The sequence below is a fragment of the Hemiscyllium ocellatum genome (genome assembly GCF_020745735.1).
Source record: "Hemiscyllium ocellatum isolate sHemOce1 chromosome 27 unlocalized genomic scaffold, sHemOce1.pat.X.cur. SUPER_27_unloc_21, whole genome shotgun sequence".
NCBI classification, from domain to species: Eukaryota; Metazoa; Chordata; class Chondrichthyes; order Orectolobiformes; family Hemiscylliidae; genus Hemiscyllium; species Hemiscyllium ocellatum.
Window position 1 is genome coordinate 584,438 of NW_026867489.1, and position 21,311 is coordinate 605,748.

Here is a 21,311-nt window from a genome sequence, read left to right on the forward strand (position 1 = left end):
AAATAATCTAAGTGAGCTTGTAACACAGGGGTTGAAATTGGCGAGTAGGCTGTTATGGGCATCACATACACTTGGTTACAAGGGGATCAGTGCTGAGCACGACAGATCCAAAGATATTGGAAGGACAGACAAATGGGCAGAGTAGCAGGATTTCCTTCTTTGTAAGAAATTAACTTAAATCAAGAACTATAATTGATTGTGGGTTCGGAAGTATTGAATGTGTTTGGGTAGATATGAGAAACAACAAAAGAAAAGACCCCCTGATGGAGTTATTGGACAGGTCGTTCCTGAGCAGAAAATAAATCTGGATAATGGAGAAGGCATGTAACAAAAGCACAATTACAACAACAATGAGTGACTTAAGTACGCAGTCAGAGCGGGAAAGATAGATTGGTCACGAAACCCAAGGAACTAAATCCGTGAATATCAATGAGTTATTGCTTTTGGAGTCCCTTGTGGTAGAGCCCATTTTCTACAGATAATTCTGGATTTGGCGGTACACAATAACGCCTGAATAGCAAACTTTAAGTTGAAGGCAATCTTTTTGGATAGTGACTATATTATCAGAAAAAAAAATTATCTTGCAGATTGAGGGAGAGTTGCTTGAATTAGACGTAACCGATTTAGAAGGCGCTTACAACACATGCACAACATCCTTACCATTGTAAAGTTCACCAATGAGAAAGATAATAATAAAAGCTTCCACTTCCTCGATGTCACATTAGAACAAGAAGACAAACGAAAACTGCAGACCAGCGCTCACAGGAAAACCACACAACTGAACGTACACTCAACTGCAGCAGAAAACATCCAAAAGTGTAGCTGCATCAGGACATTAGTTAAAAGAGCCACAACACACTGCAGCACGCAGGACCTCCAAGAAGTCGAGGAAAAACACCTACACAACGTATTCAGGTAAAAGTACCCAATAAGTGCAGCCCATCAATTTGTACACAACAGACGTAAACAGGAAGACACATCGCACCCAGAGACTCTAGCCACACTGCCATACATTACATACATCTTGGAGATGACGACCAGATTACCTCAGCCCCTAGGCATCAGAATATTTCACAAATCTACTACCACACTGACACAGCTCCTAATGAATTTAACAAACCCTATACCAACAAGCAGCAGAATGATTGTCATTGTCAAATACCTTGCAAGGTCTGCACAAAACATTACATTGGATAGACGAGCAGGCAACTAGCCACCAGGATCCATGAGCACCAACTTGCTGCCATGGCCAGCTATCATCAGTATTCAAACACACAGACGAAGAGCATCACCAGCTTGACTGTGAAAAGTATCCTTCTTGGGACAGACTAAACAATGACATGCACGGGAATTCCGAGAGGCCTGGGATTCAATCTGGAAGTCCATTAGCAAACGTATCTATTTCCACCCATTTATCAACCTCACAGAAAACGAACCGGAAGTGATACCATTCAACACAACGCACCAAGTCTCATAAATAGCAAGCGGGACTGCACACCAGCACGCCATCGGAGGCTCACTGATGATGTGAGCTAGCGTGGTGACGAAACGTCTGAGAACAAATCTGGAGCTCAAGGAACTAAAAAACAACCCAAATTTAAAAAAAAGAAAACTAACGGGTGTTAGTGCAAGTCACTGCCATGGACAGATTGCCTGACCCGTAGAAAACAAAGATAGGAGATAAAGGGGTAGCTATCGGGATGACAGACGATGTCTCGTGGTTTAATGTGTGGACCACAAACAATCACATTATATTTTAATAATATGAATGAAGAAACTGACAGCACTTGTTGCAAAGTTTGCATACAACACAGATAGGTCGTGGATCAAGGGGCGGAGCGGTAGCTTAGTGGTTAGCACTGCTGTCTCACAACGTTAGGGACCCGGGTTCAATTCCAGCATTGGGCGACTGTCTGTGTGGAGTTTGTACGTTCTCCCTGTGTCAGGGTGGGTTTCCTCCGGATGTTCCGGTTTCTTCCCATAATCCAAAGATGTGCAGGTCAGGTGAATTGGCCATGCTAAATTGCCCATAGTGTCAGCGGTGAGTATAAGGTAGGGGAGTGGGTCTGGGTGGGTTACTCTTCGAAGGATCAGTGTGGACTTGTTGGGCCGAAGGGCCTGTTTCCATACTGTAGGTAATCTAATCTAATGCTGGCGAGCTAAGAAAGAAGCATGACGATTCCAGCAGGATCGCACAGTGAACAAAGAAATGGCAGCTGGAATATAACGTTGAAAATGTGGGGTTTTGCACTTTGATTTGAAGAATAAAGGCATGCACTGCATTCTAAAAGCTTTGGACATCTGAAGCACAAGCAGGCATCGGTGCACTAGTTTAGAATTCTCCTCAAAGGAACGTGAAATTTCAGTTGTCAGGAAGACGAATTTAACGTTTGCATTGCTTTGAAGAGTGCTGGAACACAATAACTGGGATGTAGTACAGACGCTGTATAATGCTCAGATCAGACCGTATTTGGAATATTGTGAACACTTTTGAGTTCTGTATCGCAGGAAGTATGTGGAGGCCTTGGAAGAAGTCCCAATGTGGAGTGCAAGAATGATCTCGGGGATAAGAGCCTTGTCACACTAACAAATGTTTGAAGAATCTAGGTATGTAATCGACGGAGATGAGAAGAATGAGATGGAATCTACCTTAAACTTACAGAATATTGAGAGGCCAGGTTCGAGTATTTTTAGAGAGAACTTTCTCATAGTAGGAAAGATGAGGAACTGAAGGCACAACATTTGAGTAAATGAGACATGTTTAAGAAATGAGCTGAGGGGGATTGTATGGACCTCAATGTTGTAGAACGCTGTGCAGGCCAGGTCACAAGTCTCTTTACATCAGAGATATATATGATGGCCGAATCACGTTGTGGTGCTTTTTTCTATCACACTATTAAGAGAGTACCTAAAAGGGGCGATTGAGATGGAATTGAAGAGATTATTGCACAAACTTTCAATCACAAAATTGGTGCGCTTTTTCCCATCTATTACAACTTTGATTTTCTGCCACAAAAGTGAAAAATAATGTTATGTCGCACTCGTTTTCCTCAACTTCTGAGGATCTTTGGCCTTATATCACTACGGTAAATATTGCAATGACAAAAATGTACAATTCGGTAATTGATTGGATTTCCCACACCTTTCCTAGTTTATTAACGTGACAAATATTTTCCAAAGATTCTTTGCTGCATTCTTCAACTATATTCTGAATTTATCTGTGTCTCAGCATAAATACATGGGTTGGTGCAACAGCGATGGAATTGAAGTATGCTTCTACTTTCTTGCTGAATGGATATTGAATCATTGAAATTGGAACCTGAGAAATAAGGTTTGGTCATAATTTTCACAGAGAGAAAATCCACCACATATGTCATCCACAACAGGATGAAGCTTCCTGAGATGGTGAAGAGTAAAACAATGGACTTTCGCCAGCTCTCCACCTCAGGATAACTGGGATTTTCTCCACTGCTCATGCTTGCTCGTAGTGGCCTTCGGGCTCGATTGGCTGCGAGAATGTATTTGACAGTCAGTGCATTGAGCAGTAATATGAGGAGAAAAGGTTGAACTGTGCAAAGCCATCATAGGTTGTCCATGCCAATTAAGTAGAGAATTTTGATTTTATGTTACAAAACCATGACATGGTGTAAATTATAATAGAATGGTTCTTACATAATCTACCAGAGGATAACTTTTTAAACAACTCAAGAAATCGACTATTCCTATGACGACAGCCACTGTTTTCTCTGTGTAATGTTGTGTTTTCTGATTCCAACTGGTGAGGAATCACTCAAAGGCGAGAGCAACTGTTAACCAGGCAGAACTTTCTACGGCTGCAGAGATGGTCAGAATGCTGGCTGTAAATACTGGAGTAATAGACATAAAACTAACTAGGAAATAAATGCCAGTAATCCAATTGAAGATCACAGCACTGATAACTATCAAGAGATCCGTCACTGCCATAGACACCAGATATCGAGTGATGCATCCAGAGAGACCACATCTTCCTGCGGTGAAGATCATGATCACCGTAATATTTACATAAAGGGACAAAGAAAAACGACACGACTAACCAGACACATAATTGTGTAAGGTTTGACATGTTGGCATCACTTCTGAAAGGAAGCAAGAGCATTATTTTTGTAACTTCGGTGACAACTCCATCTCACCAATAAAAATGCCAACTTACATTTATGTAGCACCTTTAATATAATTCTCATAAGACGATTCAGATAATGGTTACAGGGCAAATGTCGACGCTGACATACAGAGGGCAGCTTGTGTATTTGAAAAGAACAACATTTACACGTCAGCTGACATATATTCTTCAAGTAAACTACAAGTAGACTTGAAAAAAACTTAAAATAATACTGGCGTCAAATCTAATATCACCTGATGGTAACTGATATAGCTGTATGAGTGCTTAGACTTAGACAGATAGAAAGATTCCACTCAGGGGGTGTGGACTGAAACAGAGGGAAAGGTGAAGTCATCACAATCCCAGAGGATCGTCGGGCTGATTACTTGGAGAGATGACTGTTGATGGTACTGTTCACGATGCCTTCCATCACTTTCAGAAATCACAGAAGAGGCAGTTGATTTGATTGCATTTATCTTGAGTTTTAACAACAGACTAATTCTAACAATCTTTGCATATTCGTATTTTCTAATCAGCTCTTTTGAATGGCAAGTAACATTCGTGTCACACACATGCACGACAGTGCAAATCTGCAACAACTGACAAACCATTCAACATCCTTTTTTTATCGTTAGCATTGCTGAACACCCCAACTATCAAAATGCTGGTAGTATCAAATGACTGAATTTGAACTTGACGAGAAATATTAATAATGTAGATGAAAGAGATAGTTTACACGACAGGAAGTTAAATCTGCAACAGAGAGCGCGGCGAATAACAGAATTAATGACTGTACAAAACCCCAAAGCCTGCCCATGAGCTTCAATCAACAATTCATATTTGTGATGCAACACCTCCGACTTGCCTGCTGAATGCAGAGTCCACATCATCTGGGGAAGACCAAATCGAATGATGGGCATCATTTGCAAAAGGTATCACTCCTTCCATTTCAAATACACGACAGAATTTGCTACTGGCTGGAAGCATAATATTATGTAGAAAAGTATAAATTTGTTTTATTTTGGAACAAATTCTGGTCAGCAGCCACAGCTAAAAAGTGACACGAAACCCCATCATTGTGCAGATTTTCAAATTAATGTCCATTATCTCTTTCTATTATCGTCAGTACCACCGCAAGCTTATCGAAAGTTGCATTGAAAAGTTTTAACAATAAGATCTTCGATTGCAGTTTTCCATTTGGACAGAGGCCGAGCAGGCCTGGATTTCTGAACAAATGTTATCAACATCAAACCCCGAGCGCAAGCTGCCATCAGGGAATTGGGCACGCTTAACTTTTTCACTTCATTAATACATTATTACTTTTCTGAAAGAATTCCATGATTCAACCTATACCATGGAATCTCTCCCTCTCCCACCTCTCTCTCTCTGTCTCCTTCTCTTATCCATCGATCTATCTATCTATCTATCTATCTATCTATCTATCTATCTATCTATCTATCTATCTATCTATCTATCTATCTATCTATCTATCTATCTATCTATCTATCTATCTTTCTATCTATCTATCTATCTATCTATCTATCTATCTATCTATCTATCTATCTATCTATCTATCTATCTATCTATCTATCTACCTACCTGTCTGTCTGTCTCACACATCACACACTTGCTTCCCTACCTCAGGAAACTTGGGCTCCACTCATACCTTCATTGAACAGGTAGATTATAAAATATCTGACTTCAACAAAGCATAAGTTTGGTATAAACAGAACATGACACAATGCGATTCAAGTAGGAAACATGCTGTTACAGGCAATCAGTGACCAACCTTGACATATTGTTCCTGACAGTACTTCCAATTACGGATGTTTATACAATTGTTTTCCAGTGAATTCACCCTTGCACCGAAAATGAAAACTTCTCGGTGCACGCAATGTACAGACTGCTAATCTTTGAGAAAACGGACTGCCATAACTTATAGGCGTTTTCAGTCTTGAACAAGTATGAAAAATTGAGAGTTGATTGAATTGAATCAGATTCAATTGTGAAGTGGTACTTCAGGGTAGAGGCCGTGGATGCTTGGTAGTTTGACAATCTGTTTTTCACAATAACTGAATCATTTGTTTTTCGGTACATATAGGGATGATTGTATGACGGTGAATGATCATCTATGATCCTACTGTATATTTGAAAACGCTCGAAACTTTGATCTCGAATGTTCGTGGTTCTTATGTTCATATAAAATTAATTGAATTTTTAACTGCCTGAGGGAAAGGTCATCAGCTGTGACTTGCACCAATCTGGAATGATTCAGCTGGCTGGGTCTTTTTTTTAATGGAAACATGGACCCAAGACATAATGTAAATTATGAGCGGGTGGATGTACTTTTGAGATTAGGTCCAGAACAACTAGGAACCACTCGCTGAACAGAGCTTACACTGAAGAACATTTCTACACAGTGTTAGGTTACGGCATTGAAACCTTCCGTTTATTAAAGCAAACACCCAAGAAAAGCTCAGCTCGTCTCATAACCTGTTAAAATGTGAGTGACAGATAGCCACCAAATTCCACAAATTAAAGAAAATAAACTGAATGTATTCTTTAACTCTAAAAGTAAATATTTAACTATAAATTTTCACAACTCTAAGCACCCCTTTCACTTAACTGGTAATTACCAGCCTCCAAGTACATGACAGTTTGCTGTTCCAATAAGAATCTCATGAAAATTACTTAAACTTGATTTCAAAATCACTCAGCGGCTGTCCTCTTCTTTGTCTATCTTCTTCTGGCTCAGGTCGTCTTCTTGCTCTTTTTACTGCGAAAATGTTTCATATGAAAAGGTACTTTTCACAGTGAGTGTATCCAAATTTCTTGTATCTGTGTTGATGGCAGTTGCTGTAACTGATTTTCAAATGTCTGCCTTTTCAAATCTTCTACAACGGACCATTTTATTGTTTAGATGTTGGAAAAATAGTAAATTCAAACGCGGTTCGGGTTTAATGTTCTGGGGAACAATTTAAACAGGTTGGATAAATTCGAATTGTTGTCAAAACAGCAATTAACTCAGGTGTCTATTTCTCAGTAAAATGTTCCATATTTTCAATTTTCCAGGACACGCTCAGTCAGCTGGTTGGCATACACACAGGTAATTGTAAGTTCTCAAGTCAGTACAACATTCACTCGTTCTTAAAGGTACAATTCATGCTTTCAAATTAATAAAAGCGGAAATGCATGAACACGTGAATCTCGTTGAAATTCGGCATGAGTGGAGAAGACAAAATGAAAGACAAAGAAAAGAGTAGGAGGCACAGGACCCCAAAGGCAATAATTTACTGTATAGATATATCTTGATGCGTTCGAGTGGGGAAGAAATATATGCATCCTAGTGATGGATGAAATAAACTGTCCCAAATTGACAGATAGATTTTAATGCAAAATTCGGACACAAGTACGCTCAGTCAACAGGGGAGAGAATCAGCCAATGGGTTATTGGCAATTGAAATTTTCAGAGATGCAGAAGAGACACTTCTCAGTGAAGTGAGCAACAGTAATACCACAGTGGAATCTGTACAAACGGAAAACTACGAACGGTTCAGAGCCTTAAAGACATGTTCTCACGCTGCTCAAACCACAAATTCTATGACGTAGGTTTAGGCAGAATATGAAATTTCATGTGAAACTTGGAGCAAATGTAAAACCAAAAAAAAAAAATTCGTACCTTTTGCTGCACGGAAGCTGTGAAATGGAATGCAAAACAAGCAGAAGCTCTTGTGATGTGTTCAATTCACAGAGAAGCTTTATGTTTCAGGAGTGATGATCGGTGTCACTAAACTTGTGCTTTCTACTGTATTTTCCTATGTGCAGTGACGGAAAACAAATAGGTTACTTGTACAATTATAAGTTTGGGAAGTTGTTGTCTTATTGGTCTTCGAGTTTTTTTTTAGGCTTTTCTTTTTTACAAGGAAAATAGAAAAATAAATTTCTAATCTTAGAATGAACAGCATGGAGGAATTTTATTCATGCATGTTCCCACTCCAGCAACGTACAATCTAATTACATCTGGTGCTTTGCTGCTCCCTCATATATTTACGTACTTAGCCATTTTCATCATTCGTTAAATTGCAGTTTGAAAGATATGGTTGAATCTACAAACACCCAGGTAAAAATTAAAAGTCAATTTTTCAGACTGAATCATGTCACACGATTATCTGGTATTTGGAAGCCTGATAATCACGAATACAGAATGAATCCAGAAATAAAGAGGTTTTTTCTATAAAATGGGAAGAAGCAAATTCACAATGTAAAAATAACCTGTAGATTCAGTTTGTTCAGCTTTATCCGTGCTTTTCATCAATGCCTACGTAACCACAACATGTTCGGGTTTTTGTACAGCTCTTTCGTTCCTCTGCATCACTGTGTCTGTAATCTTCTCCCTATTCAGCTTTTGATACAGTTCTCTCACTACTATGCATTTTTGTGTCTGTGATCCTCATCCTGTTCAGGTTTTTGCACAACTCTTTCCGTCTCTGTATCACTGTGTCTGTAATCCTACCGTGATAAGATTTTGTACAGCTCGCTCCGTCCTTTGTTTCACTGTGCGTGCTGAGCGCCGACTCAGTGCACAGTAATACACGGCGGAGTCCCCCAGTTGCATTTTAGAGATCTTTAGTTGAACGATTTTTGTTGCAGAATTGATGGAAGCGGACAGTTTTCCCCCTGCAACATCATTTTGATTCTCCTCTTCTGAAGTGTGTCTCTGAAGCAGGTGTTTCAGAGCTTGACCAGTTGACTGACTGTACCAATATACTGTGTAATGACAGAACCCTGAATATTCCCAGCTTAAAGTAACAGTTTCGCCAGCTGTGGAGGTTTGTAAAGGTGGACTGTGAGACACCAGAGAACTGGAATCTATGGAATTAAATGAGAAGTTTGTTTCATTACCATTATCAAGAAAACGTCTCATTGGTGAGCATAGCTCTGCTATTAAAGCATTTTTTTTCTTTTGCAGTAAGATCAATACTATAATTAAAATCAAACTAAAACAGCGGGGAGATATCGAGATTTTTGGAAAATAGAACGCAAGTTGTTCCACTCAGGAGTACATGACAGAATGACTCAAGAGTAACACTCAAACGGGAATTAGGAGAAAAAAAATGAAGGATTGAATAATTCCAAGTACACGAGGAAATGACCTAGGACTGTTCACAATTTGAAAGTAACTTGTAAGAATCTGCAGGAATAAGATTGGAAGTATAATGAGATTCTGCTTTTTTTAATTCCTTGAGTTCAATTGAAACTGAGCAAACACGCATATCAAAAATATTTTAAGAGTTAATTCTCCTTTTCACTGAAACAATTACTTTCAAAAGTAGTTGACTGAGAGAAAACCCGCAATATGTCTTTGTGTTTGAGATCTGGAACTCTGCTGTCCAAATCAGAGCTCATTGCCCGTTCCTAATAACGCATTTGTAGGTGGTCGTGAGGTGCCTCTCTAACTTTTGCATCTAATGATTGCAAGTACAATCAAAATGCAGTTAAGGAGTGATTTTCAGGATATGACCGATCGACAATAAAAGAAGGAATCATATTTGTAAGTCAGGCTGGTGTTTGAACTTGCAGTTAGTAGTTCTCCCATGCATCCACTAACCACAGTCCACAGAAAGATTCAATTGAGTGTGGCTTGTTCCAATCTGACCGAGGTCGAATAGAATAACAAATAGACCGAGCACAGTACACATGAATGTCATTTGACACGACATGCATGTGTTACATCTCTGCATGAGAATGTTGTATGTGTGTATGAAACAAATTCTTGTGCAGCTCCACTATAACTTCTCTGCTTTTATAAACTACGCCACGACGAATAAAAGCAATTGCCATTTGTTCTTTATGAAAAAAATATTTTAACTATTCTTTGCCTTAGGGACATCCGGACAAGCATCCCCAGATACTTCCCTCATGTCACTCGTGCCAGCAGTCCATAAAGAATGCCTTATCTTGTAACCTCTTCCAAAGTTCATCAAGTTCCATACTCTCTCTCTCTTATATATAATTTTTATATATATATAAATATGTATGTGTATATATATATATATATATATGTATGTATGTGTGTGTATGTATGTGTGTGTATATATATATATATATATATATATATACACACACATATATATGTTTATATTTGCTGTCCATCCCACATTCCTCAGAAGGCAGTTCAGTCTCATTGCTGTGATTCTGGAGTTACAGGTTGTGTAGAGCAGGTAAGGGCAGCAGATAATTTTCCCTCAAGGGCATTTTATGGTTTAGTATCGATTTGCCACTGACTTGCCAATGTGACCAAATTGTTTATAACTTCCTGAAACTTAAGTCCTTCTGCTTCACTGTTTGGCACTCAGAACTGATCCAAAAGACCATAATACCATAAGACATTGGAGCAGAAATTAGGGTATTCAGCACATTGAATCTGTCCAGCCAATCATTCATTCCTGGTAAGTTTCTGAATCCCATTCTCCCGCTCTCTTCACATAATTATTTATCTTCTTTATACTCAGCAACCTATTTAACTCACTATTAAGTATTCCCAATAACCTGTCCTCCACAGCATTCCATGGCAATGCATTGCATAGATTCAACACTATCTGGCTAAAGAACGTTTTCCTTACCTCATTTCCAAAAGCAATTCCCTTTACTCTAAAGCTATGTCCTCGTGTCCTCGTCTCTCCAAACAATGGAAACATCTTCCCAACATTAAGCCTGTTCAGGTCATTCAGTCCTTTGTATGTTTTAATTAGGCCTCTGTTCATCACTCTAAACTCAATCGAGTATCAACCCAGAGTCTTCAAATATTCCTCAAATGTTAAACGTTTCATTCCTAGGAATAGTATCGTAAACCTACTCTGAGCACCCTCGAGGCCCATTACATCCGTCCTGAGATATGGGATGTACAACTGCACACAATACTCCAAATGTGGTCAGACCAGTGCCTCTGGAGTACATCCCTGCATTTTTATTATTCAAGTGCTCTTAAAATAAATACCATTATTGCATTTGCCATCCTAACTACTGCCTCAAACTACGAGTTTGCATTGAGTGAATCCTGGATTCGGAAGCACAAGTCATTTTGGATTTCTCATGATATGCCATTGGACACCCAGTCTCCAGTCACATAGGCAATCTCCCAGCATTCAGCCAATATTGACACAAAATGCGAAGCTTTTCCAGATGCCATGTCCATTTCGCATTACTTGTCAGTGTCCAGTGTGGGAATCTTTCAAACAATTTTCTGAAATCCATATCAACTCCATCAAGTGCAATTTACAATTCTACGTTCCCTGTCATCTCTTCAAAACAGTCAACCTGTTTGATATGACCGGCCTCAGTCAAAACCATGTTAGCTATTCCAGAAAAAAAAACTTGACTCTCTGAGTATAATCTATTTCTGTCATTCAGAATACTTTTCATTGTGGCACTCAACACTCTGCTACTTCCTGATATAGCCAAAACATATTCGTTGAAAATTTGGCATGACACTAGGTGTCCTCTAGCCCTCTAGTACCTGTTCTGTGACCAGAGTGAAAGTACAAGTTATCGTTATTACTCTTTGATTTTCTTCCTCATTTCCCACTGCAGACTGGGATACAATTCACCCGCACCTTGGATTTCCTCTCTGACTTCTCATATTGAAATGTCACTTGTCTCAAAAATAAACTGAGTATGAGCATTAATTTAGACAGTTTGTAACAGATGTCAGTTCGAGTCACTTACCTGCTGTGACAGTCACCACGGTCCCGGGTCCATCCACAGTACGTATTTCCAACACAGTGACAACTGTCTTAGTCAGCCCAGAACAATAACTACTGGAAGCTTATTCTGACAGCCACATGTTGCGAAACAACCTCTCTGTCTCTAATTATTCAAATGATTTCGATTATTTAATAATACTCCATATTTGTTGCATTCTATTGATTCGAACAGTAATTTATGTTACTCTGGGATCTTAGCAAGGTGACCCAGGAACAAGCATGACAGATGAACAGTTCATGAAAATGGAGAAAATTGCCACAAAAAGATAATAGAAGAAGGAAATTTTGAGGATTCTTTTTTAACCAAGGTCACCAAATCTAATGAAGCCAATATACAATTGGGAGAGCAAACAATATGCTTTAATTGCACTGTGGTATTTGTTCAATTCTCATCCACTGTGGGTTCCAAATACTTGTACACAGTGTTTCAAGTCATCATTAAAACCTCAGGTACTTTCGATTTATGGAGAAAATAATTAAAAAGTGGAGACTGATTTTCAATTTTGCAGTTCGTAGCATTCAATCCTAATTTGTGCTTTGGACTCCAAACTGTGTTCATCTTTCCCAACATTCACACATTGAGTCCAATCACAATAAAACAAATTAACATCTGTGAAAACTCAGCTGTTCCAAATTGCAGACGTTATTAGCAATAAAACAGTAGAATTAGAAATTAGAACATGGGGCAGATGGTGCAGGGTAGAAGAAAGTGTTTTGTTATCAACAGAACAACTGTACTTTTTCATCTGTTTTTGCGAAAATCTCTGTGGGTAGTTTTTGCATTGCACTTTTATTCGGCCGTCACTCTGTGTTTTCTCGTAATGTGCTTTACAGTAATATGTGCCAGCGTCTTCAATTCTTACGTCCTGAATCTCCAGTGAAAAAGTCTTTTCTTCTTTAACCATCCGTACAACAAATTTCCCTCCGTTATATATCCGCCTCCGCTCTGATCTGCCATGGGTTTGCTTGAGGAAATATCCATCTTGGAAATAATGACCCCAGTTGTGACCGTAATAAACACAGGTGATGCTGAGAGACTGACATTCCTTCCTGGTCACCACTGGCGGGGTTTGTGTCACGGACGGACTGAAAGCACCTGGAAATTAATCAAGGGGAACTTAGAAAATAATTCGACAAAGAAAAGCAACAAACGTTTTTAACCTACGTCTATGTCAGCAAAAGGCATGGTCATGGGCCACATTTAATTGATTGAAAGTAATGTCAGTTAATTTCATCAGTACTCACAGGGTAGCCAGATATAGAGGATGAAAATAATAAAGATTTCCATGTTTCACCCGCCTCGAGCTGCTGGTTTGTATGACGGGTCGGTGAACTCTGCAGCCCAGAACCATACAGGGAGACTAAATCTCGGATTTGGGCTGAAACGCACAGAAGATTCGAATAGCTCTCCACAGGAACCTTTGGTGAAATTATTGATGAGGTGCGTGGTTATCAGTGTCAAATGATGTATTGTGTAAATACTGAAAGGTTTATAAAGGGATTATGCAGCATTCTGTGAAACCGTTAAAAATATCTCTCCCAAGTTAGGCACTGGGGAGGGGCTTGCTGAATGGGTGAATGCAGCCACCTTAATTTCCAATACACGATCGAGGCCAGAGAACAATTCTGATCCGGTTATTGGGTGGGGTGTGATCCGAAAGTCGACCCATCAGCTCAGTGATTGGTCAATCTACTGGCAAATGGAGACAAAATGCATAGAAAATGTGTGTGCATTTCGTGTTAGCCTATCCTGTATCCTTCTCTAATGTAGATGGCATTTGGCACGCAGTTTCCACTGAGTATTGACTGATTTCGACCTCCTCATCGTACGCACTTTTCAGCTGCGGTGACAGAACATAAAGTGGAAACTGGAAGGACACGAATATTTTGGGTAGCTGTTTTACATTATCTTTGTTGGACTAAGCTTTGCCTCAGCTTTATAGTATTGAACCCTAAATCAAACTTTTGTTCTCCCTCCATTAAAGCAGACGTTGGCATCTTTTGAGAAATTATTACTTTACATGACAATACCGCTCGTTACATTACAACATTGGGCCTTGTCACATGGGCACTGCATTATGCTTTGTCCATGTTTGTATTAAACTAGTTGCCAAATATTGCATTTGATTATGTTTGACCTAATATTACAATAGGCTCGATTTAAATCGCTATGGTAATATCATTTCTCTTTCCATAACACAAACTGCTGTTCTGATTGCAGTTGTTTCTGCCACAGAAATTGTTGTAATAGAGCATGTGTCACTTTACATTCCATCAACAATGGTCTGGGCTAGATATGTGGTCATAATCAAACACAGACAAATAATTTTAGAGTACTGTGATCTTATAAATGAGAATAAGATGGATCATTTTTGAGGAGCTAGCTTGCATTTTATTGCACCTTCAATGTTTTGCAAAATTAAGTGAGTTATATCACATTTTTGTAACCGTTATGAATGAACTATATCTTTCGAATTGAAGCATTATTACATAAAGCCATCCACACTTTGAAAAATTAGCTTCTCATAATAAAATTTGTAGTGAAAAAGCCAATGGAAATAGTCGAAGATGGGACATGAATATCACTTGCAAAAACGACATGTATCCTGGGAAATGTTTTCTGAAGCGACTTTCTGTACTGACTGTGGTGCACATAGAAAGTGAGAGGTAATGCAAGTCTAAACCACTTCCATTTATTCTACCCACTTAGTTTTGTAATCCGTCTGAAAGTTGAAAACCTGTCCTTCACGCTCATCTGAGCAACAATGCTGGACTGATTTGCGGGAATGATTTCAGTCAAGTGATTGAACTGTCGGTTTGGGAATTGTGCCCACAACGTTGCAAAGTTTATAGTCGTCATGGAAAAGGATAAGAATGGTGCAGATGTTGCAGATCGAAACTGGAGGAGAGCTAAGCTCAACATCATGAGACTGGAAATGGCAAACAAGACTGGGAGCAACCACTTGCTGGTAGGGCTGAATTTGGAATTTTGGAGATCTTTCAAAAGTAGTTTGATGAGAATTTTGGCACACTGTGCTCCTCTAAGAGTGGAGGGTAAGGGTAACATGTTCAGGGACCCCTGGATGCTAAGGGAAATCACTAGAGACAAAAAAAAAACCATGCAGGTGCTGTAATCCAAAAGTAGAAAAGCAGGAGGCTGGAAAACACAGCAAGACAAGAGGAGGAGAAGAAAACCTTTCTGGGTATAACCCTTCTTTAGAACTCGGAGCGGGGTTGAATTCTGAAGAAAAGTTATACCCGAAGCATTGACTTCCTCCAACTCTTGACGCTGCAAGAGATATAATTGCTTGTACAGCAGAAGAAGGAAGTATACATCAGTTCATTTTCATTTAAAAAAACACTGATGAAAATCCCTTCAGATACATATTTGTGTGCATGTCTGGTCACAGGTATCTTGCTAAAAAAAAGAAGTTGCGAGGACAAACAGGGTCGACAAAATATCTTTCGTAATTCAGATCATGGAAGATCCCAAGGCATTTTGCACATCCATTAAGAGTAAAAGGAATTCCAATGAATGAGCGGTGCCTACTACAAATAATGGGACAATCTCTCCGTGGAACCAGTGGACGGGGTTAGGACTTAAACGACTACTTCTCAACCCTCTTGACGGGAAGGAAGACATTGTTGCTGGGAATTTCAGAAGTGATGCTGACTTTCTAGTAAACGTTGTGGTTTATGAATAAGAAGGGTACGAATTTATAAGCGACCATAAAGGTGCACAGGTTCCCAGGGCCTGACCATTTTCACCTCAGGCTGCCACGTGACTCAAGGAAAGAGTTTGCTGGGGAGTCTGGCGGATGGACTGAATATTTCCCTGGCCACAGGTGAAGTAACAGAAAATTGAATACTAGATAATGTGGTTCCTTTGATAAATAAAAGGAGGCATAGTTAAGCAGAAAATTACAGGCCAGTTCGTCCGACGACAGTGGTGAAAAGATATTGAATAACCTCTGAGGGTGAATATTAATCCCATTTGGAAATGCAGGATTTGATCAGGGTAATTTGCACTGATTTGTTAGCAGAGACTATGTCCGATCAATTTAGTTGAGATTTGTTTTTTGAAAAGCTGTCGAAATGTATTGAGGAAGCTACTGCAGTCGATGTGGTTTCCATGGACTTCAGTAAGGCAATTGACAAGATACTCACACGAAACGTTCGTATAAAAGACAAGAATCCATGATATGCAAGGCGAGGTGTCAAAGTAGATCTACCATTGAGTTGCAAAATAAGTTTAAAGGTAAAGGTGAATCATTGTTTTATGACTGAAAGCTTGTGACCAAGGGCGTACCACGGGGATCGGTGCTGGTACCATTCCTCTTTGTTTGTACATTAACGACCTGTATTTGAATGTAGAAGGCATAATAAGTGGATTAGCCGATGAAACGAAAATTGGTGATACTATTGATAGTTTTTTCATTGATATCGTACTCTTAAATTACAGTTTGATATTGATACACTGATAAATTGGGCAGAACAACGCTATATCAAATTTAATCATGGTAAGTTCGAGATGATTGGTTTCGGAAGGTCGAATAAGGGAAGGATCGACACAATGGATGATAGGTTCAGAGGGAGTATTTAGGAACAAAGAGACGTTGGTCCACAAGTCCATAGATTACTGAAGAATTCAACACGGGGAGGCAGCATAGTGAAGAAAGAAAACAATATGCAAGTTTTATTTCACTGAGCGTGTAGAAACAACAGCCAGGAAGTCTTCTCAGAATTTTATACAAGAATGCTTAGCCCACAGATGTAGTAATATTGTCGTTCTGTTTGCCACACTATGGCAACGACTCAAAACACATTGGAAACGATATAAAGGAGATTCACCAGGAATTTGCCTGGGATGAAAAGCCTGATTTAGTGTGTTGTTTTCCTTTGAGCAAACAAACTGAAGGTCAAACACAATCACATTATAATTTCTATGACACCTCGATTATGGAGTTAGCAATTTATCCAACCGAGATGTAGCTTCATAATTCAGTCCAGACACTATCCTGGAAACATTCTCTGAACCCGTTCACAAATTTCTTTATGCTTGTTTGATTTTGCGAGTCTCCGCAAAAAATGCCATCAGTTTTGAGGCAATGTGTAGACATTGGTGAAGATGGGAAGAATGCAAAATAAAGAAAGCTTTTTGGAGTGAGATATAATTCTACGTCACTGTACATAACTTAATAACTTTGAATGTGTAAGGGCAGACCTGTTCTCAAAAAAAATGCTGGAAACAGAAAGCCTGCTGTGAGACAGGAACCAACAATAAACAACCGACAGAGAAACAGCATTCGGGGAAAAAATATATTACATTTGTATTTGTAAACAGGTCGCTGAATAGTAATGTCCTTTCTTTTAAACTCAGTCACTGGGTCAATTTTCCCAACTTCTGAGATTTAGTTCGTCAGTGTTTGATTCACAAAATGGTAACAAAACGGCGATTGACACACATACCAGTTATAATTGTACAAAGGGTAAGAGTGGTTCATTGGTTGGAACAATTTCTCGTCACTATAAAAACCAAAGTGTTCTTCAGAGATCAGTGATGTGCCTTTTTCATCCAAAGACGCCATTTCATTTAGGTTCTCCAACAATGACTTAAATGAGAGTACAACCATCCTGGAACACGTACTAATGACATTGCGTGTCAATTTAGTACAAATGAGAGCAGCAGTTCAAGAATTCAGCTCAGCACTGCGATCGTAGGAGCAAATAGAAAAGAATAATAAATATTGGCCCAGCCAACGCCATCCTCATTCTATGTATGCATGATTTAAAAGGCTCCCTCTCTCAATCAATGAAGCATTTTGAAAATTACTCTGTTAGTGTTGTAACATAATTGAAACAACAGGTCTCCATTTGAACATTAATTGCAAGGTCTCAATATAACTAGTTATATTTTACCATCGGTTGCATGCCATTAAGACATTGCGGGTCCATTTACACTTTGATAGTGTTACAAATTATACAACACCAGATTACAATCAAAACTGGTGTTGTGCGATTTTTAACATAGTATACCCAGTCTAACACTCTAAATCATCACTTTGATAACATTCGAGTCATTTACCCACAGTAAACGTGGCAGTGCCAAAGAACAGTTTAGTTTCCACCATTGTAATTTAGAAGAAATTGGCCCTAGAAAGCTTTGGAAAGTACAATATCAAAACATTCAATTCAAATAATAGAATCATAAACCGCCGACAAAGACTGCAAAAGGATCCGTACATCCATATTTGTATCTTAGGATGTTAGTGTTAAGCGGAGAAAAGTGCTATTGAAAATGTTGAAATTGCACCGGCCACACTGAGACATGCAAGCATTAAAGTGGAAGACCAGGGATGTTGTTTGAAGAAACTAAACAGATAAACTGTTGTATTGACACATTTAGTGAGAGGGGTTGAAGATCCAACGAAAAAACTAATTTCAGTTAATGAGATAACTGGGGAGATAAAAAGACGAAAGTAGAAGAACGACTGTGTTGAAAAAATTCTCAGTTTTATCAGATAAGGGGAAAATGTATACTGGTGACGTGCAATTCGCAGTAGATAAAAGGGAGCAAGGTTTGATATCATGGAGATGTGTTACCAACACAATGGAGATTTGATGCAGTTGACGTATGAGCCATGCAGCTGCTCCTAAACTTCTATACTCACCGGACACGCTGATTGCTGCAAGGTTCAGATAGTAAATGGCAAAAATCAGACCCTTTATATTTCATGTATTTATATCCAGAAGCTCCTGATGCTCACTGCAAAATGATCACGTTCATACATGCTAGTACGTCTTCCAGAATAAAATAATTCGATGTTTGATCTTTTATATAAAATAAATTCATTGAAAGAAAGCAATAAGTGCAGCTGCTTCTGAGCGAATGTTGCTGCCAAAATGGATAAATTATGCTGTTAATAAACATGGCCAAAAGGTTAAAGAGGTTTAGACTCTAAGCACTGGAGTTCAGAAGAATAAGAGTGATCTTATTAAAACATATACAGGTCTTAAGGGTAAATGCTGACAGAAAGTGTCCATACATGGGAGACTCTCGGACAAGAGTGAATAGCCGCAGAATAAAGGGTTGCCAATTTAACAGAGAGATGATTGAGAATTTCTTTTCTCAGAGATCTGCCAGACTTTCGAAATTTGTCATATAGAGCTGTGTGGGCACAGTTCCATTAATAGTTGCAGTTGATTTATTTCGAAATGTTTACTTGATTGCTGATCGTCATAAGAATATGTATTACTTCATTATGTGACGGTTTTTAAAATTCTATTGCTTCATGAGAGATGAGTTTTGCTGTGCAAAACACGTTCTTGCTCTGTCATAATAATCCTTGAACTGTCTGCCGAGCAAAATTATTAAATGAATTTAAGTTCAACCAGGCGATCTGTCCACAGAAAGTTCTTCTGTGATTCTGAATTGGTAGTGAAGCATTATTACCATTACACCGCCATCTACGATTGCAGTCTAAATTGTAAATAGTGATGTTGTCTGTCTGTGCATCAGCAGTTCCATTGAATATTATACTACTTGCTGCTCCGACTTGGATGCACCGTGAAACATTGTTCAAACCTGTTCAGTAGAAATTGAACTGATATTCAGAAATGCTATTTTCCCTGCTTAAACTTCGAGCTGGGTAAGATTGAACAATTCTGGAGCTATTGCTAAAGTTGTAGAGTTTCAAATTTTTGCAAGTAATATCTTCCATGTTTGGAGAGCATTTCACAAGCATTTCAGGAAAACAAACTTTTCTAGAAAAGCTCAGTAGGTCTACTTATCTATCTACTTTCCTATCTATCGATCATCTTTCCATTATAAAGTAGATGTCGCTTTTGTTCATTATGTACTTTACTGTGGAACAGGCAGAGAGACTGACTTAATGTGATTCTCTACAATTGATTATGGTCATCCGAATTTAGAAATGTATCCATCTGGAAGTATAAGTTTTGGAAAGTAAGATTGCTGAAAACACTGGCATTTATAACATTCTTCTTTTGGCGATAGTTTAATGGGAGCCAGGGAGACATCACAATACAAGATAGTATATGGCCAGATCCACTGCTTGTTTCATCGTTCCTGTATCGTACAATACGATGGTGTTCCTCAACCACGTTGCCGTGTATTGAAAATGTTTTGGACTTCTTTCCCGTCTCAAATGAGATTAGGCAGTGTCCAGAAATCATGTTCGACTGGTGTATGTAGCCTGTAAATGTCGGAGGCCCATCAGTGTTTCCCGATACCAGACTCCTTTTTATACCAGCACCAAAGCCGAGTCAACATTCCAATATAACCGGTTCCCCTTCCACAGATTGCAGCTGTTTAGCCTTTGAGCTCTGCACCTCACAGTGACCCGCTGTAACAAAAGAAACACATCTCAAACATTACGTGGTATGGGGGGATGGGCAAAACAAGGTGTCTTATCAGTAAACTAAACTTGCACAGTGTCAAGAACATCAAAACTCCAAATGAAAAAGAAGTGTTCATAGGGCATTGCAAGTCTTCCTGCTCATGACGATGAAGATTGACAATGGTGTATCAATCAGGCTCAGCTTTTCAGGAGAGCACATCCTGTCAACAACAAAAAAAAACCTCAGTGATGGCAATGGGGAGAAGTTTAAGTTCAGTGAGACAAACATTCCCAACAAACCCGATTATTATGCTGTGTTGACACCAGACATGACACGAAATCACACACAGGGATTTGTTATCTCCAACGACAGGATTTTTCAAACCCCAACAGAAACGAATACTCAATCTCTCTCTCTCTCTCTCTCTCTCTCTATCTCTCTCTGTCTCTCTCTATCTCTATCTGTCTCTATCTCTGTCTCCCTCCCTCCCCTCTCTCTCTCTCTGTCTATCCCCACCCCCACCCCCAAGCACGCTATGTTTTAGCGGTTTGATTTTTACATGGAGACATGATCTTGGTCATGTTTTGAACTATAACTTCTCATTTAGATTTACAGAATCCAACTAAATGTTTAGATTAGATTAGATTACTTACAGTGTGGAAACAGGCCCTTCGGCCCAACAAGTCCACACCGACCCGCCAAAGCGCAACCCACCCATACATTTACCCCTTACCCAACACTAAGGGCAATTTAGCATGGCCAATCCATCTGACCCGCTCATCTTTGGACTGGGGGAGGAAACAGGAGCACCCGGAGGAAACCCATACAGACACGGGGAGAACATGCAAACTCCACACAGTCTGTCGCTTGAGTCGGGAATTGAACCCGGGTCTCAGGCGCTGTGAGGCAGCAGTACTAACCACTGTGCCACCGTGCAGCCAGTTTAATTGAATATGAATAAAGGAAACAAAATTTGTGATTCTCTGTTCAGTCCAGTCATAGTGAAAATTCTCCTACGGCCTTCACGTCACCGGCTGGCCAAACAGATT